The sequence below is a fragment of the Bos mutus genome, chromosome 17, assembly GCF_027580195.1.
Source record: "Bos mutus isolate GX-2022 chromosome 17, NWIPB_WYAK_1.1, whole genome shotgun sequence".
In the NCBI taxonomy this organism is placed as follows: Eukaryota; Metazoa; Chordata; class Mammalia; order Artiodactyla; family Bovidae; genus Bos; species Bos mutus.
The window spans coordinates 40,059,521-40,080,674 of record NC_091633.1 but is presented as its reverse complement, the minus strand read 5'-3'; the positions used below and the strand labels follow the sequence as shown (position 1 = coordinate 40,080,674).

Sequence of the window (21,154 nt, the reverse complement as noted above, 5' to 3'; positions counted from 1 at the left end):
AGATTTGAATGTGTCCTAGACATAAATAAAAAACTATCTCCCTGGTGACTACCCTGCATAAACATTTTACATTAATATATTCCACAGAAGAAATAGCTCTAATTTTGACTGTAAATAATACATTTAACATCAGTTACATAATCTCAATAAAATTTTAAATTTTCAAAAAGTGAAATACCAAGAGCTATTGTAATAAAACAATAGCATTTTCAATTTCACAATATAAAAGGTATTTTTAATCACTCGAACTATAAGATTTAGCATTATTTATGCTTGATAAATACTATACTCTTAAAAATTCCTTTATATCAGTAAACTATTTCATATTGGTAAGACCAGATTTGTTTGATCCCTCACTTTTATCAACACTAATCACCATGCTGATATTTTAGAAATTTATAGATCAAAAGTTAGAATTATTTTATCGTACTCTTTAATACATTTTATAAAAATAACTTACATGCAAGATTAAGATAATCACATAGTTACTCATTTATTTATTCAATCAACCTTTAATAACACCAAGCTCATTTTTTTCAGTTTGGGAAAATTGATACTTTGTATCATTTGATTAATTGTTGAAACAAAATACTTTGCAATATTTCTGTCACCTTTGTGCATATAACCTCAAGGATGTCATTTTGGTTAACTGTATGTATTCTTTTTATAAAAAGAAGGAATGAAAGAACATTTAGGAAATCATTAATCTTTTGGATATGAAGGAAAGCCACACATAGTCTCAATAAATCAATGTCTTTGGAAGACACAAAAGATTTCTGGTTTAATTCAAAATCCTTTATTTAAAATGCCAAATGTCTTTATATTATGCAGAAGTGCTCCAGATGGCTAGGCACATGTTTCAATTACGCTAAATTGCATTTTTTCCACTTGTTCTCTTACTCTTTACATCTAGAATGTTACTGATTGTATCTTGAGTGGGCAGGTAAAAATACTCTTACTTGTAAATGTAAATGCTTTTTGGATAAGGGAAAAGAAAACATACATGAATTAAAAGACATTGTGCAACATATTGTCAGAAGTTAAAAAGAATAATTGAGCAAAGGAAGGATCCTAAAATCTTGTTAAAGTTTTATTAATTATTAATCTATTTTCTCATAAGTGGAAATTAACTATACCCTGCATTCACTTCTCAGAAGACCAGAACTAATGATACTTTGGGCCTCTATACTGGTAATAATTCCACAGTTACAGAACCATAATATGAAAACTAAGAGGTCTTTCTCAAATAAGTCAGTAAAGTACATAATATATTATTTGTTATGAAATGTAAATCTCTAATATTAGCATAAACTGCTATATGCCTACTGCCTCAGGTCACTTCATGTATTTTTCAAAGCACCATTTATCCATTCTGTTCAAAGCAAAAAGTCCTTATTTAAGGTCCTTCTAAATATACTCTTCTAGGGTTGACTCATAGAGCCATTCCTTGTACTTGGAACATTATTTAGTACTTTCATATTGGTTTTTTCCTGGATCTCTCTGGAAATTATTGCTTTTCATAAGACAATTTAATCTCTGAAAGTTTAGCAGTACCAACAAAAATCTATCACTTTTATCTCCTTTCTAAATGTACCACAAATACATAAAATATATAAATAAATAGAAGCTATCTTGTGACAGGTAATTTTTGAGAAGGCAGTGAGGGGATTCTGAATGCTATTTAACTATTTATAATATATTTACATGAGTTTAATTAATTAATAAGTAGAGCTGTATGCATTTTTACTTATTCAATTAATGTTTCAGTATTTCATTAGTTTCTGGAGACATTTGTTACAGCTTGTCAACTAAATCCAAAGGAGTCTAGTATTTTTGAGAGGCTATCAAAGAGGAAAAGGTAATTTTCCACTGGGGCTCCCTGTGTTGATCTTACTGTTATTACTATCACTTCAGAGAAGTTTCCAAATTGGCAAAAGTATAATTAATCTCTTTAAAAAAACCTAACCAATTAAAGAAGAAAGGCTTTTCACAAAGAGATCAGAGGCAATTGGCATCAGAATCACTTGAGGGGCTTGTTGCAATGACATGATCCAAGGACATTCATTGAATCTTCTAAAACATAATTTTCATTTTAAAGAAGCATCCACATGAGGAATCATGTGCATTATGTTCTGAGAACTAATCAAACTAAAATGTATCACTATATGAAAATGGAATATTTTTAAAAGTTTGAATTTTGTTTATTGAATATACAAAATAAAAACAATAAAAGCCCTTGGAAAAATAAGTCGAAGAAAATATTTTCATACATTCTCATATTTTGCACAAGTTAGTGATATTTCAAAGACTGTCTTTCTAGATACATTTGATTAAAATTTTGCTTCTACATTCAATCTATCTTTTAATTTATGACTTATTCCCAAAAAGACTTAAAATGATCTCAAATTCTACCTATGCAATAAACACATAAAATTATACAAACAATATACCACATATAGTGAAAATACTAATTTCTTATTTAAAAGTTCCCATACTAATGTCTATCAGAAACTTCATTAGCATATGCTACTGATAAGGATAGGTTTTACAGTGCCTGGGCTCCAGTTCAGGTTTTATGCCTTGCTAACAGTATGACCCAAAAGGAGTAAATTGTTTTAATATTTATTTTTATTTATTGACTGGTTTGGCTGTACCAGTCTTAGTTGTGGGCTCTTCAGTTGCAACATGTGAATTAATAGTTGCATGGACCCCCTGCACTGGGATCACAGAGTCAATGGACCACCAACAAAGTCCCCAAAGAGTGCAAATTCATCTTTCCCTAGGCTTGAGTTTTCTCATCTATAAAAGAGGAGTGTGTGAGTGTGTGCTCAGTCACTAAGTCATGATGGACCCTATTGCAACCCCACGGATTGTAGCCCACCAGCCTCCTCAGTCTGGGGGATTTCCCAGGCAAGAATACTGGATTGGGTTGCCATTTCCTTTTCTAGAGGATCTTCCCAACTCAGGGATCAAACCTGCATCTCCTGCATTAGCAGATGTGTTCTTTATTGTGGAACCACCAAGAAAATAGCAGTTATATCATATATTTCACAGTATTATTTTGGATCTGAATTAAAGAGTACAAATCATCATCTTTTCTTAACAAATGGTTTGAATTATTTTAGAAATAGTTTCTATTATTGTTTAATGATCACTGTTTAATAACCATGTTTTTATTCTTTAACAACATTATCAGATACAGAAATAATGTTGAAGACAGATGAATCAAATATAAGCATGCATAGAGGCTTCTTTGAGCAAAGGTTGCTCCTAAGGACAGGCATAAGCCCAGAATGGACGAGTGTCCTAGTGGGAAGGGAGGACAGGAGGCTCACTAGGACTGAGGAGCAGCCTTAGACTATGTAAGAGCATCTTGATACTACAGTATCTCTGGGGTAAGGCTAAAGATGGATATACTTTAAATCAAACTCTGTTTAGTTACACAATGAGTTCTCATATGAAACATTTTAAAAATAGAAAAATATTAAAGATAGGTTTTGTCTTACAGCTTTCTTCTCAGAAAATAGACCAAGAAAATGATTCGACTTCTAATAATTTAAAGTTTGCAGACAACCCCTTATGAAGTACAAAAACTGAATTCTTAAGTAAGATAAATAATCTCAATTGTGTGAAACCAGGAAACAGTGTCAGACTTTATTTTTGGGGGCTCCAAAATCACTGCAGATGGTGACTGCAGCCATGAAATTAAAAGAAGATTACTCCTTGGAAGGAAAGTTATGACCAACCTAGATAGCATATTCAAAAGCAGAGACATTACTTTGCCAACAAAGGTCCGTCTAGTCAAGGCTATGGTTTTTCCAGTGGTCATGTATGGATGTGAGAGTTGGACTGTGAAGAAAGCTGAGCGCCAAAGAATTGATGCTTTTGAACTGTGGTGTTGGAGAAGACTCTTGAGAGTCCCTTGGACTGCAAGGAGATCCAACCAGTCCATTCTGAAGGAGATCAGCCCTGGGATTTCTTTGGAGGGAATGATGCTAAAGCTGAAACTCCAGTACTTTGGCCACCTCATGCGAAGAGTTGACTCATTGGAAAAGACTCTGATGCTGGGAGGGATTGGGGGCAGGAGGAGAAGGGGACGACAGAGGATGAGATGGCTGGATGGCATCACTGACTCAATGGACGTGAGTCTGAGTGAACTCCGGGAGTTGGATGGACAGGGAGGCCTGGCGTGCTGCAATTCATGGGGTCGCAAAGAGTCAGACACGACTGAGCGACTGAACTGAACTGAGTCACTATGATCAATTGGTAAAACTTTATTTAATCACAGCAATCTTCTACATGTTCTGATAATGGTTTGTGTGATGTTTGTGTACCTGTTGGACTGTTTGTCCTCGAAGGCACAGATCTGTAAAATGAAAATTTGAATCTCCATTACTAAACACCATGTTTGGCATATTGAACACTGGGATGAAAGTTAAGGATGGGAAGGCAATACAGAAGCAAATAAATTATTCATAATAAGACCAAGATCTTTTCTTACGTAGAAGTCCTTGATTACTGTAGAAAAAAAGATTTTAGCAAGGTGAATATATGGGGGAAAAAAGTGAAAGTGTTAGACACTCAATCATGTCCCACTCTTTGAAACCCCATGGACTCCTCTGTCCATAGGATTCTCCAGGCAAGAATACTGGAGTGGGTTGCCATTCCCTTCTCCAGTGGATCCTCCTGACCCAGGCAAACCTCAGTCTCCTGCATTGCAGGTGGTTTCTTTACCATCAGAGCCAGCAGAGAAGCCCCAAGTTGAACACGGACACCTGGGCAAATGGACAGGAGAAAGAGCAACAACTCTTCTGTTTCTGTGTCCATCTTCCATCTCAGAAGAAAACTGGAAATCCTAAGTTTGTATTCTCTTCCGAGAAATACCGCAAGATAGCTCCCAACTTTGCTCTCATTTAAAAGCAGAGGTGAAAACATGAGGTGTCTCTTATGCAGCTCTCAATGCTGTAACCTTGCTATCATGCCTGGTTTATGACAAAGTTAGCATCTATGCAAATGAAAAAGGTGAGAGAGGGATGAGCTATATACTTATTTGGGATGAACATTCTGGGTACATTTATTTAATTTCTCAAAACTGCTCTGTGAAATAGACTTCACAAAGAGGTAACTGACACACTAACATATTAGACAGCTTCCCTAAGATCATGAATTGTACCCTAGTGTGTCTGTACCAAAAGTACTTGCTCTTCTCACTGTTTGCTATATTTGAATTCAATAGTCTTCTTGTTCACCTGGCTTGATAATGAAGACTTTACACATGAAATAGCATTAATCTTCAACGCAATCTGCATATAAATATACCTGGTTATATATACATACATAGATGTTTAAATAGGCTCCATATTGCCCCTTCTTCCATGCATGACTAAATCCATATTAATTATCAGTTACTAAATTGACATTGAATATGTTATTTTTTTTCTTTCTTCTAACCCATTATTAAAAGCAGAAATTGATTCATTTGTTTTTGAGTGTTTAATTAGGATATCTATTTAGGTATATCAATGAAAGAAATGTCCCTTTCAAAGTTAGTTTAACATCAAATTTAATTCAGTTAATCATAAAATCCCTTGGACTTCAAGGAGATGAATCGGTCAATCCTAAAGGAAATCAACCCTGAATATTGGAAGGACTGATGCTGAAGCTGAAGCTCCAATACATTGGCCACCTGATGCGAAGAGCTAACTCATTGGAAAAAACCTTGATGCTGGGAAGGACTGAAGGCAGGAGGAGAAGGGGACAACAGAGGGCCATATGGTTGGATGGCATCACTGACTCAATAGACATGAGTTTGAGCAAGCTCCAGGATATGGTGAAGAACAGGGAAGTCTGGTGTGCTGTAGTCCATGGGGTCACAACGAGTTGGACATGATTGAGCCACTGAACAACAACAATGAATCATAAATTCAAATCTTAGCAAATAGAAATTTTCTGTGATTTCTCAGCACGTCTTGCCTTTTAATGTGACTCATGGTTAATCCTTGAAGCAAGTAATATTCTTTGATGGGAGATTATTAACGCTTCAAAAAATCATTAGATTATATTTTTTAGTTTTTTAAAATTGAATATTCATTATATAAATATTTCAAACAAAAAAGTAAGATCTGGCTGGCTATGCTACAGGTCAAGATTCAGATGCCTTGTGTTATATTTATGGTGTTTTTCTTTTTATCTCATTCTTTCTATTACCTTAGCAGATAATAATTTATAATAATTAAACAACAGTAGAATGTGGTAGAAATAAAAAAGCTTTGAAACCAAAGGAATTCAAATCCAGCTTTACCACAGAACAATTTACTCAAATTACTGTGGTCCTTGATACTTCATCTGTGAAAGGGAGATACTGAGATGCACTTCAAAGAATTTTTGAGAGGAGTAGATGAGATAATATCTGTAAAGCATATAGGACAGTGTGACACAAGTTGGAAATCAACAAAAACTGGTATCTTCCTATCCCTCCAGTTCTGTTTAAATGTATGTGCCTTCATAGTCATGGTGCATTCAAAACTATTGCAATGTGAATGCCTTGACCTCAGATGAGACACATAAAGAGAGCAGTACCATGTTTTATTTCCTCCATTAGGACAGAAAGAAGACAACTAACTCAGAAAGGCACAGAGAAAATGGAACAGCTTCTAAAACAATTTTTCTTAGAAATAAAACTTGTAAAATTACAGTGATTACTATGCATTGTGGGAATATTTAAAATTATGTCTCTTCTAGATGTTTCAATTATGAAATAAAGGTATTTTACACCTTAAATATGTTCTGATGTCTAATTTCTAACAGCCTGTCTTTCAATAAAGTTTTTATTTTTATTGCATTTCTCAGGTAGCCTGCCTGTGTTTTAAAATGACTCTAATATTTGATACTCTTAACAGAACACGGTCCATAAATTGGATGACGCTTATCTGGTGTCACATTATATTAAAATTAAAAGAAGAATCCTGAAATTTATTTAAATTATAGGCAAATAAACAATGTAAAAACTACCTCCATTTCCTTGACTTAGGTAATAACCTTTCTTTGCTAAGGTATGTTTTTCAGCTTATTAGTCACCATCATTTAAAAAGTTATTTTTTGCCAGATATATTATAATGGAGAAAATAACCAGAGCAGTATTTTCTAATGTGCTTCCTTAGTAATTTCCTTTAAACTAGGAAATACAATTTGTAAGTTGTGTTTTGTTCCCCATCTACATGGCATCATTTGAAATGTCATCGTAATTTCTGCATGAACAGTAGCTATTTACATGCCTTGTAGCTGTTTACACTTTTTTCCTTTTTAATCATTGCCTTGTGGACCACACAGGAGTAAATAAGTAAAAAAGGAGTAAATATGTGAACATAGCACCAATAAGGGAGAAGGCAATGGCACCCCACTCCAGTACTGTTGCCTGGAAATCCCATGGATGGAGGAGCCTGGTAGGCTGCAGTCCATGGGGTGGCACAGAGTCGGACACGACTGAAGCGACTTAGCAGCAGCAGCAGCACCAATAAATGTAAACCAAGCGGACTTTTAGGAAAATATTCGGTGCTTTGTACAGTGGTTAAGGTAAGTAGTTAGAATTCTCTCCTTTTACCAGATGAAGGCGCTGTAGCTCAGAGAAGTTTAACTTCTGCTTCAAGGTCACAAAGCTTGAAAAGGTACAGCCAGAATTTGAACAAAATTAGTCTGACCTCCAAATTCATGCTTATTTCAGTATTTAATCATGCAACGCACTCAATAATACTCAATATTAAGAATAACATAGAACTCCTTCAGAAATTGAAGTACATATTAAACCCTTTAATTAAGGATTTAAAATAATTATTTTTAGAAACACTTAAAGTCAGAAAATAAAATTTAGATTTTTCCCTTTGTCAAATGTTTACCCTGTATACTATAAGAAGTTATATCAACTAACATAATGTATTTCCTTAGGCCACTCTTTGTTTCAAGTAGTATTTGAGGTAGAAGGTAGGGACAAGCTAAGAAGTGAATGTATAATGTGATTTATTTAATTTTAGACATGTATAACAAAGACCTTTCTCCTGGAGAACTGCCTTTGCTTAATGTTAATACGTCTCAAAGCAACACCTCCTTATATCTTCTGCTATCCAACATCTAAAACTACCAATTTTTTTTCCTTAACAAAAACTTTATTCTCTAAATGTATATTTTCTTGGTTGCTGAGCAGCAAAAATTCTTCATTTTAGTATAAACACAGTGACACATAGGCAGAAAAGTGCCTAGAAGAAAATATAGTAATAGACACTTCTATCAGCTATGGCCATCTGTGCTCAGTTTGACCCAAAGTTTTGGCAAGCTTATGTGGTCCCTCCCATCACAAAGCATCTTGTCCTATAAAGAAAATTTTTACTCCCACATCCTACGTTTTCCAGCAAGTCAGAGGTCAAGTGTGTTCTAAATCTGCCAGGCCCTGGACTTGAAATCCTAAGGATTCATTACTTACTTGTAATTAACTACAACCTCAATGGATAAATAACTTTGCCTGTTTTATTATGCAAGGTAATAAAATACTAAGCTGTAGATGCAACACAGACAGTTCTGCCTCATTTAGTCATACAAATAAATTAGTATTTTAATCTCTTCAGTGGAGAATTGAAGTTACATCTTAAAAAAAGAAACTGAGTCAACTTTTTTGTAGCAATTAAAGGGCTGGCATACAGCTATTAGTGAGGAAAAATACTACGATAAAGCAATATAATTAATTCAAGTAAACTTTAGTAATTCAATTGTTTCTAAGAAATGGTCACAACCTAAGACACAGGTTGCTAGATTTGGGCCAAGCCTTTCAAGCAATTGCCTTAAATGAACCTTTAAAGAATACAAATAAAGATCCCTCATGGATTGATTAAGCTAAAATCTTATTGAAACCCAAATGGTCCGTTCATCCCTGGGATGTGTTACAGAAATGCTAATCTGAAAGCCCCAGAAGGAACCTTCTTTATCTGATTATAAAATATTAATTCACTACATGAAATTAAGCCAAACAAGAGCACATTACCAATGGGGCTTCTCTTTTGATCCACCAATAGTTTGGTAGAATCGCACTTTTACCATTTGTCATAAGTACATTCTAAAAGACATCAAAATAAGAGATATTGAAGATGTGTCATTGTATTAGTAATAGTACCATTGAGAAAACCATCAGTTAAACATAGATCTATTTTGAGCATCTGTGAGATAAATTCTTCTTAGGTCCTTAAGGTTTAGAAAATCTGTATTTCTTTTGTTAACTGCCTTTTGTGTGTATGTGCTTGTTTAATTGAGGACACCATGGCTTACCTACCTGATATTATATCTCTGTTTAATCTGGCCTTTAGCAAACTAAATATAATTTAGTGGACTATCTAAGTCATACATGTTCTGTATGCTAATTTTATATAGTCCAGGATTATTTTTTTAGTTATACTTATTTTTGCTTCAAGAGACTCATTTAACTATTCCATCATCCTTTTCTTTGTGTGTGTGTGTCTATATATATATAGACACACACACACATATATATATATTTTTTGTAACCTGCTTCAAACCCACTGTAGCATGAAGTAGATGTGTCTATAAACATAAAGAGTAAATATTTTGACTAAAAGACAGTTACATACAACAGACCACTATGCCAAGCAGAAGGGAAGCATATCTACTATGGATATTTGCTTATTTTGAACAATTTCAGAAAGTAATAAAGCATTTTTCTTTTCAGGGAAATGTTTTAATTATGAATTAGAAAATTTACACCAAAAAAGTTACCAGAATTTATATGTATTACAGAGAACAAAGTATTTTTGAAGAAAAGATAGTTTTACCTTTATTTGATGGGACCTAGTCAGTTTGACTTCAATGAAGAGAACTACATTAAGTAATGGACCAAAAAAATTTCAAAATAGATTCTCAGGTAAACGCACATGATTCCGTGGTAGTCAATATTTGACAATTGAGAGATGAACATTTCTCATCTAAATAAAAGAGAAGGCTTTAAGATGAAACAGACACTGAATAATCTATTTTAATTTGATTGTTTCATGAGCAACTAAGCCTCTCAACAAAGTTTCTGGATTAGTAAATTAATTCCCTTAAGAGACTATAACTATTATTGAATTATGTCAACAATAATAAAATGATGAACGGAGCAATAGCGTCAACATAACTGCAGACTGAGTGGTGTGATTTAGCCAAGCATGTGGACCAAAGTCAGGAAAACCTGAATGTTAGTTTAGGTTTGTGACCACATACAAGTCATGATATTCTCTGTGTCTCTTCCTATAAATGAAGCAAAAAACACCTTATCTGTCTCCTCAATGACTTGTTAGGGAAATCAAGGGGAAAAAAGGAAAAATAGTACTCTAGGGGAGCCAGGGGGCTGCTGTCTATGGGGTCGCACAGAGTCGGACACGACTGAAGCAACTTAGCAGCAGCAGCAGCAGCAGCAAAGCACTTTAAAAATAGAAAGCTTTTTTTTTTTTTAAATGTTAATACTTCTGTGCATATCTGTACTTTGGAAAGAAAGAGCATGGAAACTAACAAATTTTAGTGAGCGCCTTTTTTTCCTCATTCATACAAGAAGCCTTGAAATAGGTAATCATATCCATTTTACAAATGAGGAAAATGAAATTCAGAGAGTAACCATGACAATGTTTGAATCAAGCTTCTTCCAAATCAAAAACCTGCTCTCTTTCACCTAAACTTCAGTCCGAATGAAATGCTAAATAATATTTTCTTTGCTGTATTTTATTAGTCAAGTTGACTGATATCATTGATGTTAAATATTGAGCAAGGATGGTAAATTTGAAAAAAGAACGATAGCACTTAAACTTATCAATATCCAAAGTAGAATATTGCTATTCTGCTTCTTAGCAGAAAGAGCAACATGGTTCATAATAAATTAAGATTTGCTCTCTAAAGCAAAATTTGATAAGTTCTAAGGAAATGAGAAGCCATGGGAATACAGTGACATATATACATTGTTTTATATATATATATTCTAAAATGTTCTACTTGACCAAAAATGTCTGTAAAATAAGCATTAGTGATCTCACTGTACTTTAGGCAATACAGATTTCTGGAGATTGAGTTACAGGTTTTAACCACTCACATCACGCAGCCACGGTCATTTAATCCAGGAAAATCAGTCCTGGATAATTAGCTAGCTTCACTAATTTCAGAAGAAGCTTCACTAATTTCAGAAGAAGCTCCACAGCTTGGCTTGAGACATGAAAAATGACTCCTTTCCTTCAGCACGCTTCACTGACTGAGCTCCTGGCCCTTAGGCAGAATATTTGCAGCATGTTCAACAGTAATTCCTTAGTTTATCGAAGATTTACTGAGTGTCTGTCCTGAGCCAGACATATTGAAGGTGCTGGGAATACAGCAATAATAAAGAGCAGAAAACCTTTCCCCTGGTGGAACATATATTTTTGAAGGAAGACACACTAAACAAAATAAAGAAGTAGCATATGTATTCTGTTAGGTGATGATAGAGACTATGAAGAAACAAGAAGAAGGAAAGAGAAAAAGGAAGGTGGAGGGAAGGAAAACTCTGCAAGATGACTTTGAGAAAAGAGGTAAGAAAAGTGCTCAGCAAGCAGTTGAGGCTGAGAGTGCAGCCAGCACAAGGCATGAGATAGGAGCACCCGAGGCCTGGCCAGAGCCCACACTGAGATTGCTGAGGAAGCTCAGGGATGGAGATCCAGGGGAAGAGATGTCAGAAAATCACTGATGAGAGGGTCTCATGGGGCCTTAGGGCTCACTCTAAAGATCTGGCTTTACAACCAGTGAAGTGCAAAGCCTGGGGTTTTGGAGAAGTGAGTGAAATGCTCTCACCTATATTTTAAAGGATCACTTCTGCTAGACTAGATAAAAGAGATCAAAGACAGAAGCAGGGAGGTCAATTGATCTGTTCATTCATTCATTCAACAAAAATTTACTTTGTGCTTACTATGTTCCAAGTAATGTTCTGTGCTCTTGAGCTACATCAGTGAACATAGCATACCTCCATATACCTCCTCTTGTGGAAGAAGACAGATAAAACATAACCAAAATTATGGATCAGCAAATCATATCACACACATGCACTTATATATGCACTTATCTGTATAGTGTATGTATGCTATTTAAAGCAATGAGATTGGTTGGACTCCTCACCTCAGGAGAACAGAGTTGGTTAGAAAGAGAAGAATTTCAAGAACTGATTCCAGGGCATCCCAGCACTGAGCATCTTGGGAGATGAGAAAAAGCTAGTGAAGGAGGCTGATAATTCTATCGGGGAGGAAGATGAAACACCACAGTAGGGAAATGGAGATCAGGCAGAACGGGAGAGGGTAGGACTATAAGAATAAGTCAGAAAATAATAATTCTCACTTAGAATGGGAGATACTGGCAAATATTTGAAATGCAGGAGAAAACGATCCAACTAGCTATCTGGAGGAAAGGGCATTCTATGGAGAGCGAGGAGCCAGGAGCAACAGTTTTGAGGTAGGTGTGTGCCTAGCAAGTTCTGGGACCCAGCAAGAAGCCAGTATGAATAAAGCAAATACTCAAGGAAGAAGAAGAGTAGGAAAGAATGCTGGAGATCAGTAAGAAGATGTCTTCAACAATCCAAGGGAAGGATGATGGTGTCTTGGACCAAGGGAGTTAAAGTGTAAGTGATGAGAAAAGATCAGTTTCCAGACATATTTTTAAGAGAGAGCCAAGATTAACTGACAGATTACACACAGGTTGAGAAAAGTGAGAAGTCAAAGAATAACTCCAGATTTTGACCTGAGCAGTTAGAAGATTGGGGTTGCCATCAAAGGAGGAGAAGATGGTTAAGGGTTGAGTCAGTTTTTATTGGGGAAGATACAGGAGCTCAGAGTTGTAAATGTTAACTTCAAACATCTATTGAGAAACTATTCAAATATGTAAATGTTTTTATATGAATATGGAATTCAGGAGTGCTATACAAGTTAAAGACAAAATTTTGGAGTCATCTATGTATATGTTACCTAAAATCATGAGGTTGATTGAGATCTTCCAGGGGATAAGTATAGATTAAAAAGCACTAGTTTTTTGAGAACTGATTCCAGGGATATTCCAACATTTGAAATTTGAAGGCATGGAGAGAAGTTGTTGAAGAAGGCTGAAAAGGGACTGGTCCAAGAAATAGAATAAAACTCCCGAGTCTGATGACTTAGCAGTACATATACAATGGGCACTGGGAATTGCCCAGTGATGTAAAAATGTGGCTATTATTGAGACACTGGTAACAACAATTTCACTAGAGTTGCAGAAGTTAAGCCTGATGTGGGTGGATTTATGAGACAAAGAGAAGAAAGAAGACAGGTATAGGCAACTCTTTCAAAAATTTTGCTGAAAAGGGAAGAAAGTAAATGAGGCAGTAACTGGAAGAATGGAAATATATTTTCACTGAAAGCTGAAGAAAATAAAATGAAGAACTGACACTACAGGTCCATTTATTCAAGTGTAACCTAGATAAAGATTAAGAAGTACCTATATAATCCTACTGGGCTTCCCAGGTGGTACAGTGGTAAAGAATCAGCCTGTCAATACAGGAGACATGGGTTTGATCCCTGGGTGAGGAAGGTACCCTGGAGAAGGAAATGGCAACCCACTCCAGTATTCTTGCCTGGGAAATGCCAGGAACAGATGAGCCCAGTGGGCTACATTCCATGGGGTTGAAAGAGTTGGAAATGAGTTAGCGACTAAACAACAAAGTTATCCTGCTATTGGGCCTTTAAATTTCACTTTACCCTTTATTTTTTCAGTCACTAGTATGAAGGATCATAAAAATGTGAAAACAACTTTTTTACACAGTAAAACCTGAATGCCTATGAGAGTACTGAAAGTATCAACCATCATTATAACATTCTGTGCTGGGATTAAACATACATACTCAAGTCAGACTGCTGGGTTCAAATCCACTTCCACCATAAACAAGCTCCATAAACTTGACTTTCATTAGCCTCAGTATCCTCATTTGTTAAATGGTCAGATGTCACGGATTATAGTGAAGGCAAGACATTGCCCAGTGCTCACCAGTGTCTGACATAATGTAAGCACTTTATATATATTAGAATCTATATATGATAAAATGTTAGCAAAAAACGTCAATAACCTGAAACAAACAATCCATAACAATGCCATTGGCTCCCAACTGCCTGCTGTCAGAGTTTATAAATGTTTCTCAACATTTTCTGAATACCTTAAAACTTGGTTTTAACTCCCAATTGTTTCCTAAATATTGATATATGTCTGGACTCTGTGTCCCTATAGTCAATTCCTGGGTACCACATATAAAAGACAGAAAGCGAAAGTCACTCAGTTGTGTCCAACTGTTTGCGACCCCATGGACTATACAGTTCATGGAATTCTCCAGGCCAGAATACTGGAGTGGGTAGCCTTTCCCTTCTCCAGGGGATCTTCTGAACCCAGGGATCGAACCCAGTTGTCCCACATTGCACGTGGATTGTTTACCAGCTGAGCCACAAGGGAAGTCCACATATAAAGTATCTTCCAATTAGATTGTGTCATCTTCCTGACCTTATTGTCCTATTCTGTCTCAGGATTTTAATACCAGGGAAAATCCATCAACCTTTGTATGATGGTTGCATACAACTTTGTACAGTGGTTGCACACATGTTGCTGCTACTGCTGCTGCTAAGTCGCTTCAGTGGTGTCCGACTCTGTGCGACCTCATAGACGGCAGCCCACCAGGCTTCCCATCCCTGTGATTCTCCAGGCAAGAACACTGGAGTGGGTTGCACACATGTTAGTACATAGCATTATGTATATTTTAATATGTTACATGTACACATTTTTATAAATAATATTTGCCTAATAGAATTTTTTTCATTTTCATTTATCTGCATTATTCATACTCTCTCCTCCCTTATTGTAGTATTAAAATCAGTCATATGTTGTCAAAGACTACTTAAAGCCTGAAAGCAATAGAATATATTTACCATAGTCCATATCTAGGACACTTTAACAAACCCTTTATTTTGACCATATGATTTGCCAGTTACTATTCCCCAATTTTCACTCCCAAGCTCCTAATTCTGAATACTACCTAATATCATGGTTATTAAAAAGAGTCGAACCTTAGATTTATTAATTCTTAGAAGAGAGGACACACTTCAGAGCCTGTGGAATTCTTTATAGTCACTAACTCAACAATTCCTCACAGCTAATGAGGTTCTTCGGCAGTTTTTCACTGTAATGATGACAAAGTGCAAGACACAGACAATGCAATGAAAAATTGATTCCACAAAATATGAAGTACATAAACATCTTTCAAAACCATTCTTAGGGTAGTTGCTTCAAAGTATAGTGAAACAAAAAAAAAAGATTAAAAATAATTTGGGTTTTAATAAAGGCAAAGAAAGAAATAAACAATAACTTTGTCAGAAGATAAATTATATCTATGGAAATCTGTAACCAAAAGAGAGGAAATTGAGTATCCTGAAGCCATATATGAAATTATGCAGCATGAGCTTAATCATTCATCAGTATTCCTTATCTGTGTACATGACTTGAAAATTTATAGAGCCCTTTAAGTCACAGTGTTTTCTTTAACAAATTCAAAAACATACCAACAGGGAAAAAACAAAATCAGAAAATAATCATAGATTATTAAAAAATAAACACCATAGAAGTCAAAAGCTGAGAAAGTAAGAAAATGTTTTCCTCCTTTTCATATAATCTTCACAAGTCATCCACACAATTTCATCATTATTTCTTAGGAGAGTAAGATTTATCATCTGAAAACCCAAAAGTGGATTCTCTACCTTCATAATGTATAGTGACTGCTTCCAATCTGCAGAATACTGTGGGTGAGGAAAGTCACCGAATATGCCCTCCCTTTGTCTCCAAGGCCCCTCTCATGTTCTCACCCTCTTCCCTGTTCCAGAAACACCTCCACATGTCCTCAAACTGGTGTCCTGGTTCCTATCTAAGTGACCCATAGGAATGAACAGCATCTGCTGAAGGTCTTGATTGAGGCAGCAGAAGTCATACTTCTCTTGGTTCAGACAATACATAATAACCACTTTTCAAAGACTTTCTAACACCAAAAAAAGGGTATAAAAACAAGGTTACCAAAAGCTTACATATACAGTTGTATCCATCAGACTAAAGGCCCTCTCTTAACTAAGGCCACAGACTGCCCTGGCTTTATAGGAGAGTAACTATGAACTCAGATAATGGACTACAAGTCTGAATGTGGTTTTCTTTCTATCTATCTGAATCTAAACAAATCACTTAACTTTTCTGAGACTGCTTCCACAACTACAAAGAGGGAGTGATATGACATGTTGTGAGGCTCCAATGATAAAATTGCTGAAGAAACACTTAATACTCAGCTCAATCACTGAACACAGTAATACTCAATACATTTTATAATAATTATTACCATTATTATTAAATATTCAATTATTTGCTTATATTTTGCCTATGAGGAACGATACACAAGATATACAGGCGTTTAATGTAAGGCTCACTCACCTTTATTCTGAACAGTCTGGAAGAAAAGTATTTCTAAGCTTGATATTCAGTATTAAAAACAAATGTTCCCACCATTTCTCTTGGAAATCTTGATGGTTTCATTGTGAAAATAAATTGGTTTATTATCAGTTGCTAAAATTCATTTCTAATCTTTAAAAAACCATAATTTGTTCACTTAATATTCTAAGCACACTTTTAATAGACTATTTCTAGTTGTCTTACTATTTTTACTGAATTGCAAAAATGTCAGTACTTAGACCAATGGTTCTCTCACTACAGAATATGGTGCCCTAGGCATACCAGAGACCATTAAAGACACCTGGGAAATCAAAACTGTATTCATAATAATACAAAGCAGTGTTTGCCGTTTCACTGTGTTGACATTTACGCTAGAGGTGCAAAACTGATAGCTGGTAAAACTGCTGCTACCTTAGCACAAAGCCAAGCAGTAGCTCCAAAGTATTCCAGGTGTAATTATATTATTCACTTACTAGTCACAGTGAAAATAAAATGCCAGTTTCACTTAAAAACTGAAGACTTTTCCTTGAAGAAACAGTAAATTATTAATTTTATTAAATCTCAACCCTTAAATCCCAATGTCTTTTCAATATTTGAAAAGACACAAACAGTGAAGCATGAACAAAGAGCCATTAATCTGTTCCTATGTACAGTGGTCTCAAAGAAAAGCATGTGTGTGATGGATTGAGTTGTAAGCTGAACTAGTGCTTTATTTTTGGAATACAATTTTTCCTTGAAAAAAACAACTCATAGAGAAACCATGCTTTTTTAAAAAAAATGGCAGACATTTTTTGTTTGCTTGATAATGAACAAAGGGAGCCTGATACTTCAGGAAACAACTAACAATATATGTTATTAATGATAAAATTTGAGCTTTCAAGTGAAAATTCAAATTTGGAAAACTCTGAACCATTACCATGAGGTTGTGAGTCAATATATGTAAAGGCTCTTTTGATAAGATCCTTATCAGTTATACCAATATTTTCCAAATGACCAGTACCTGATGTTTCTAAGTCATACATAGGTAAAATTTCCGTTCATAAAGCAAGGTAGATCAATATCTTCATGCAACAAAGCATGAAAAATTCAAGGGTAGGGTTTCAGATTCCTTATTGCAAGTAAATTTTAAGAAATAGCCACTTGTGAAATTCTGGTATAGTATCAAAAGAAACTGTTATCTGAAAAGGATATCAAAATATCTCTCTCTTATCCAGCTTTGTCTGAGGGAAGATAGATTATTTTCATATATTTTAACCAGAACAACATATTACAATAGACAAAATGAGATTTGAGAATCCAGCTGTCTTCTCTTAATCCGAATATTAAAGGGATTTGTGAAAACATAAAATAATGTGTCTTTTTTGTTAGTTCTTAGGGTTGACAAAATTAAGTTATTTTAATAATAAATATATATTATATGGTTACTGTAATTTTTCAAGAAATTAATAAATATTTTAAAATTTTCTCAATTTTAATGTTCATAACATGAACTATCAATAGATAAGACACACCCAAGCCAAAGCTCTTTGGGGTCCTGAGGCCAACCAATTTGAGAACTGCAACCTGGAAGTATATATAGGATTTCCTTCGATTTAAACGCTAAGCTCCATGTGAGACCACCCACCTCAATTCTTCTTTCCTCTTTGAGCTTTCTGACAATTCTCAGTTCATTTGTAGAACAGAGATAACTGGTATGTCTTTATGTCCCTAGTTCAATTAATGATAAGATCAAACTTACTAATAGCCCCCTCCATTCCCCCTGCTTCTCTCTGTTGATTATTCCTGAGACACAAGAACACATGTACCAGCCTTAGCTCTTCTACCATCTCATAAAGCAAACATGTAGTGAGCACCTTCTATACATCAGGTAATATACCAGACTCTAGGTGATAATATTATTTTCAAGGAAATATTATACTGGGCTTCCCTGGTGGCTCAGATGGTAAAGCATCTGCCTGCAATGCGGGAGACCCGGGTTTGATTCCTGGGTCGGGAAGATCCCCTAGAGAAGGAAATGGCAATCCACTCCAGCACTCTTGCCTGGAAAACCCCATGGATGGAGGAGCCTGATAGGCTACAGTCCATGGGGTCGCAAAGAGTTTATACCAGACTCTAGGAGATATTATTATTATCAAGGAAATATTATACTAGGAGATCATAAAGACCAATGAGACAAAGCCTCTGACCTTCAAAAGTCCAACCCAGTTCCTAAATTGCATGTTCCCATAAAACACATGTTAAAAAAGAAATGCCTGTGGATGTGCTACATCTCTATTTTTTGTTGTTGAAGGTAGAAAACAGGTACAAAATGTATATGAGCTATTCTAACATAATCAAGACTCTTCTGAGAATACAAAGACGAAATGAAAGGATAATAAACCTTGTGTCTGCAACACAAAGCCATCCTTTAAAGACACTCTTATATATACCAAAGTTTTAGCCATGATAGGTAGGGGAGGTGAAGGTGTACAACTGGACAGTCTCCGAAAGGAGCAGTACTGGAGCCAAATCCCCAGGACCCCTCCCACTCCACACAAGTGTCAGAGCTTAAAAAAGAATGCAGATTAAATCATTTCTCTTTTACCACTGACCCTCCGTCCATGGAATGTGATCAGCCATGACTCTAGCCAGAAACCTGAGTAAGCAACCCAGACTCCTATCAATGTACAGGAATAAATTGTTAAAAATGCATTGGAGCAGAGTTTGCACTTGGAAACGAACAATTGAAAAATCACCTCTGACAACCCTACGTAATTTATAGCTTCTTTTTGCAGAATCATGGTAAATTAATTGTTTGAGCAGAAGGAAAAAAGAACTTTATTGTATACAATTGAAAGATACAACCAATAATAATATGAAATTCTAGCTCCCAACTACTGCTTTCAATATTCTTGGAGAAACACATTTGCTTTTCATTTTAGGAGTGGTTGGAACTTGGGAACTGAAACTTGGTTTACAATTTCAGCACTTTAGTTCACAGGAGATACCCTGACAAACAATTTTTTCTCATTAAAAAAGTCATCATGGTGAATTCTCTCCAGATCTTTAAACAGGTTATAGCAAATATGAATAAGTTTTCATATTGGTGTTATTTGAGGTTAAAATATAACAGACATATTACCTCCTATTATTAACAAAATGATTTATAATTATTACTTTTACTCCTCATGTCTAATGAAGAGACAGCACTATTTAATAAGTTTAAGCCAAGTCAATTTTTGCATATCTAATGGGTAAATAGTAAGACTAAATAAATCTTCTAATGATAACAATGGACATTTATTCTTATTGCCAAGCAAAGGTAAACACTTTAACCAAACAACAACCAATAACATAATCTGTGTAATAGTTTAAAATTTTTTTCTAAAGCCTAGAATGACTTAATTGCCTGTCTTTAATAAGTATTTCCATTTTTAAACTAATTAAATCTCTTCATCTAAGAAATAATTCCAGAGAAGGAAAATAGAGCCAGGAAGTGGGTTTAGCAGAGGAATAACCCCAAATCAAAATAAAATTACATGTAAATCATAGCCTGAGTTAAACCAAATAACTCAGTATGTAAGACCTATCTCAGATCATTGAAAACCTAATTAGGTAAAAGAGGACATATGGGTAGAAGTTTCTTCAGGGCTGTGTGTACAAGATAAAAGTGAATTTCACTTAGAATGATATCTCTAAGAATTATGTCTCTATGGAAATTATATCTCTAATTATATATCCAATATCCTCTAGGCCATGAATATACTGCTTCATCAATAGAAGAGCCACAACTAGCTATTTTGAAAAAAAAATCACATGGGATTCAAAAAGATAATAATAATAAATGAACATTTTAAATGAAGAAAACCCTCACCGCTATAAAAAAGAAAAGAAAGCAAGAAAACAAACACATGAGCCTCAAATTCACTAGCATGTTGTGTCTGGGTTCCTGCCAACTATCACAAACCACATTTGATATTTTGTGTTTTTGGCTGAGTGACACCAGAATATCTTTGAAGGGATATACTGAAGGGGAGAGAGAACTTAGGAACCAGCAAATGAGCCATCCAGGGTATAACTGTATCATTTCTAGTTGATGGTCAAAACAACATTGGAAGCAGTTCAATTAAAAAAGCAAATCAATGATACACTGAGGTAGTAATAGTCAAAAATATACCCCGGGAAAGGCCAAGCTTGAAATTTTTTGGCTTATGCTATGAAACATTAGTGTCTAACCTATCAGCAGACAGAACAACTTGTACTTATACCATGGCATTGAACAATATGGTATTGTCTCAAGAAACAGCTTCTAATCTCTGATCATTCACAGCACATTACATGCTTTAGTTCAAGAGAGAAGTGAAAGGATTATGTTGAGTCAGAAGACAGTGCCTTAAATGTGAAGGCAGATGAAATCAGGAATCTCCCCAAATTTGGCTCAGCACATTAAAATTAGTCACTGTCTATAAAGAAACTGCCAAGACTGCTGAGGAGGTGAAAGTTAATACTGTCCTGATGTAAACCGTCAATCCATTGCCACTCCCCCTAGAAAGCCATGCTACATTGCTGATTTCTACCAAAGTTCTTCATTGTGGAACAGAGATTTCTCAAGTCTGAAATTCCTCATCCTCTGGTA

General features: G+C 35.2%; 1 protein-coding gene across 2 annotated transcripts in view; it reads right to left on the bottom strand.

The window, feature by feature from the left end:
* FAT4 (FAT atypical cadherin 4) overlaps nt 1–21,154 on the bottom strand; it is a 193,450-nt gene that overhangs the window by 165,347 nt on the left and 6,949 nt on the right. The window lies entirely within an intron of this gene.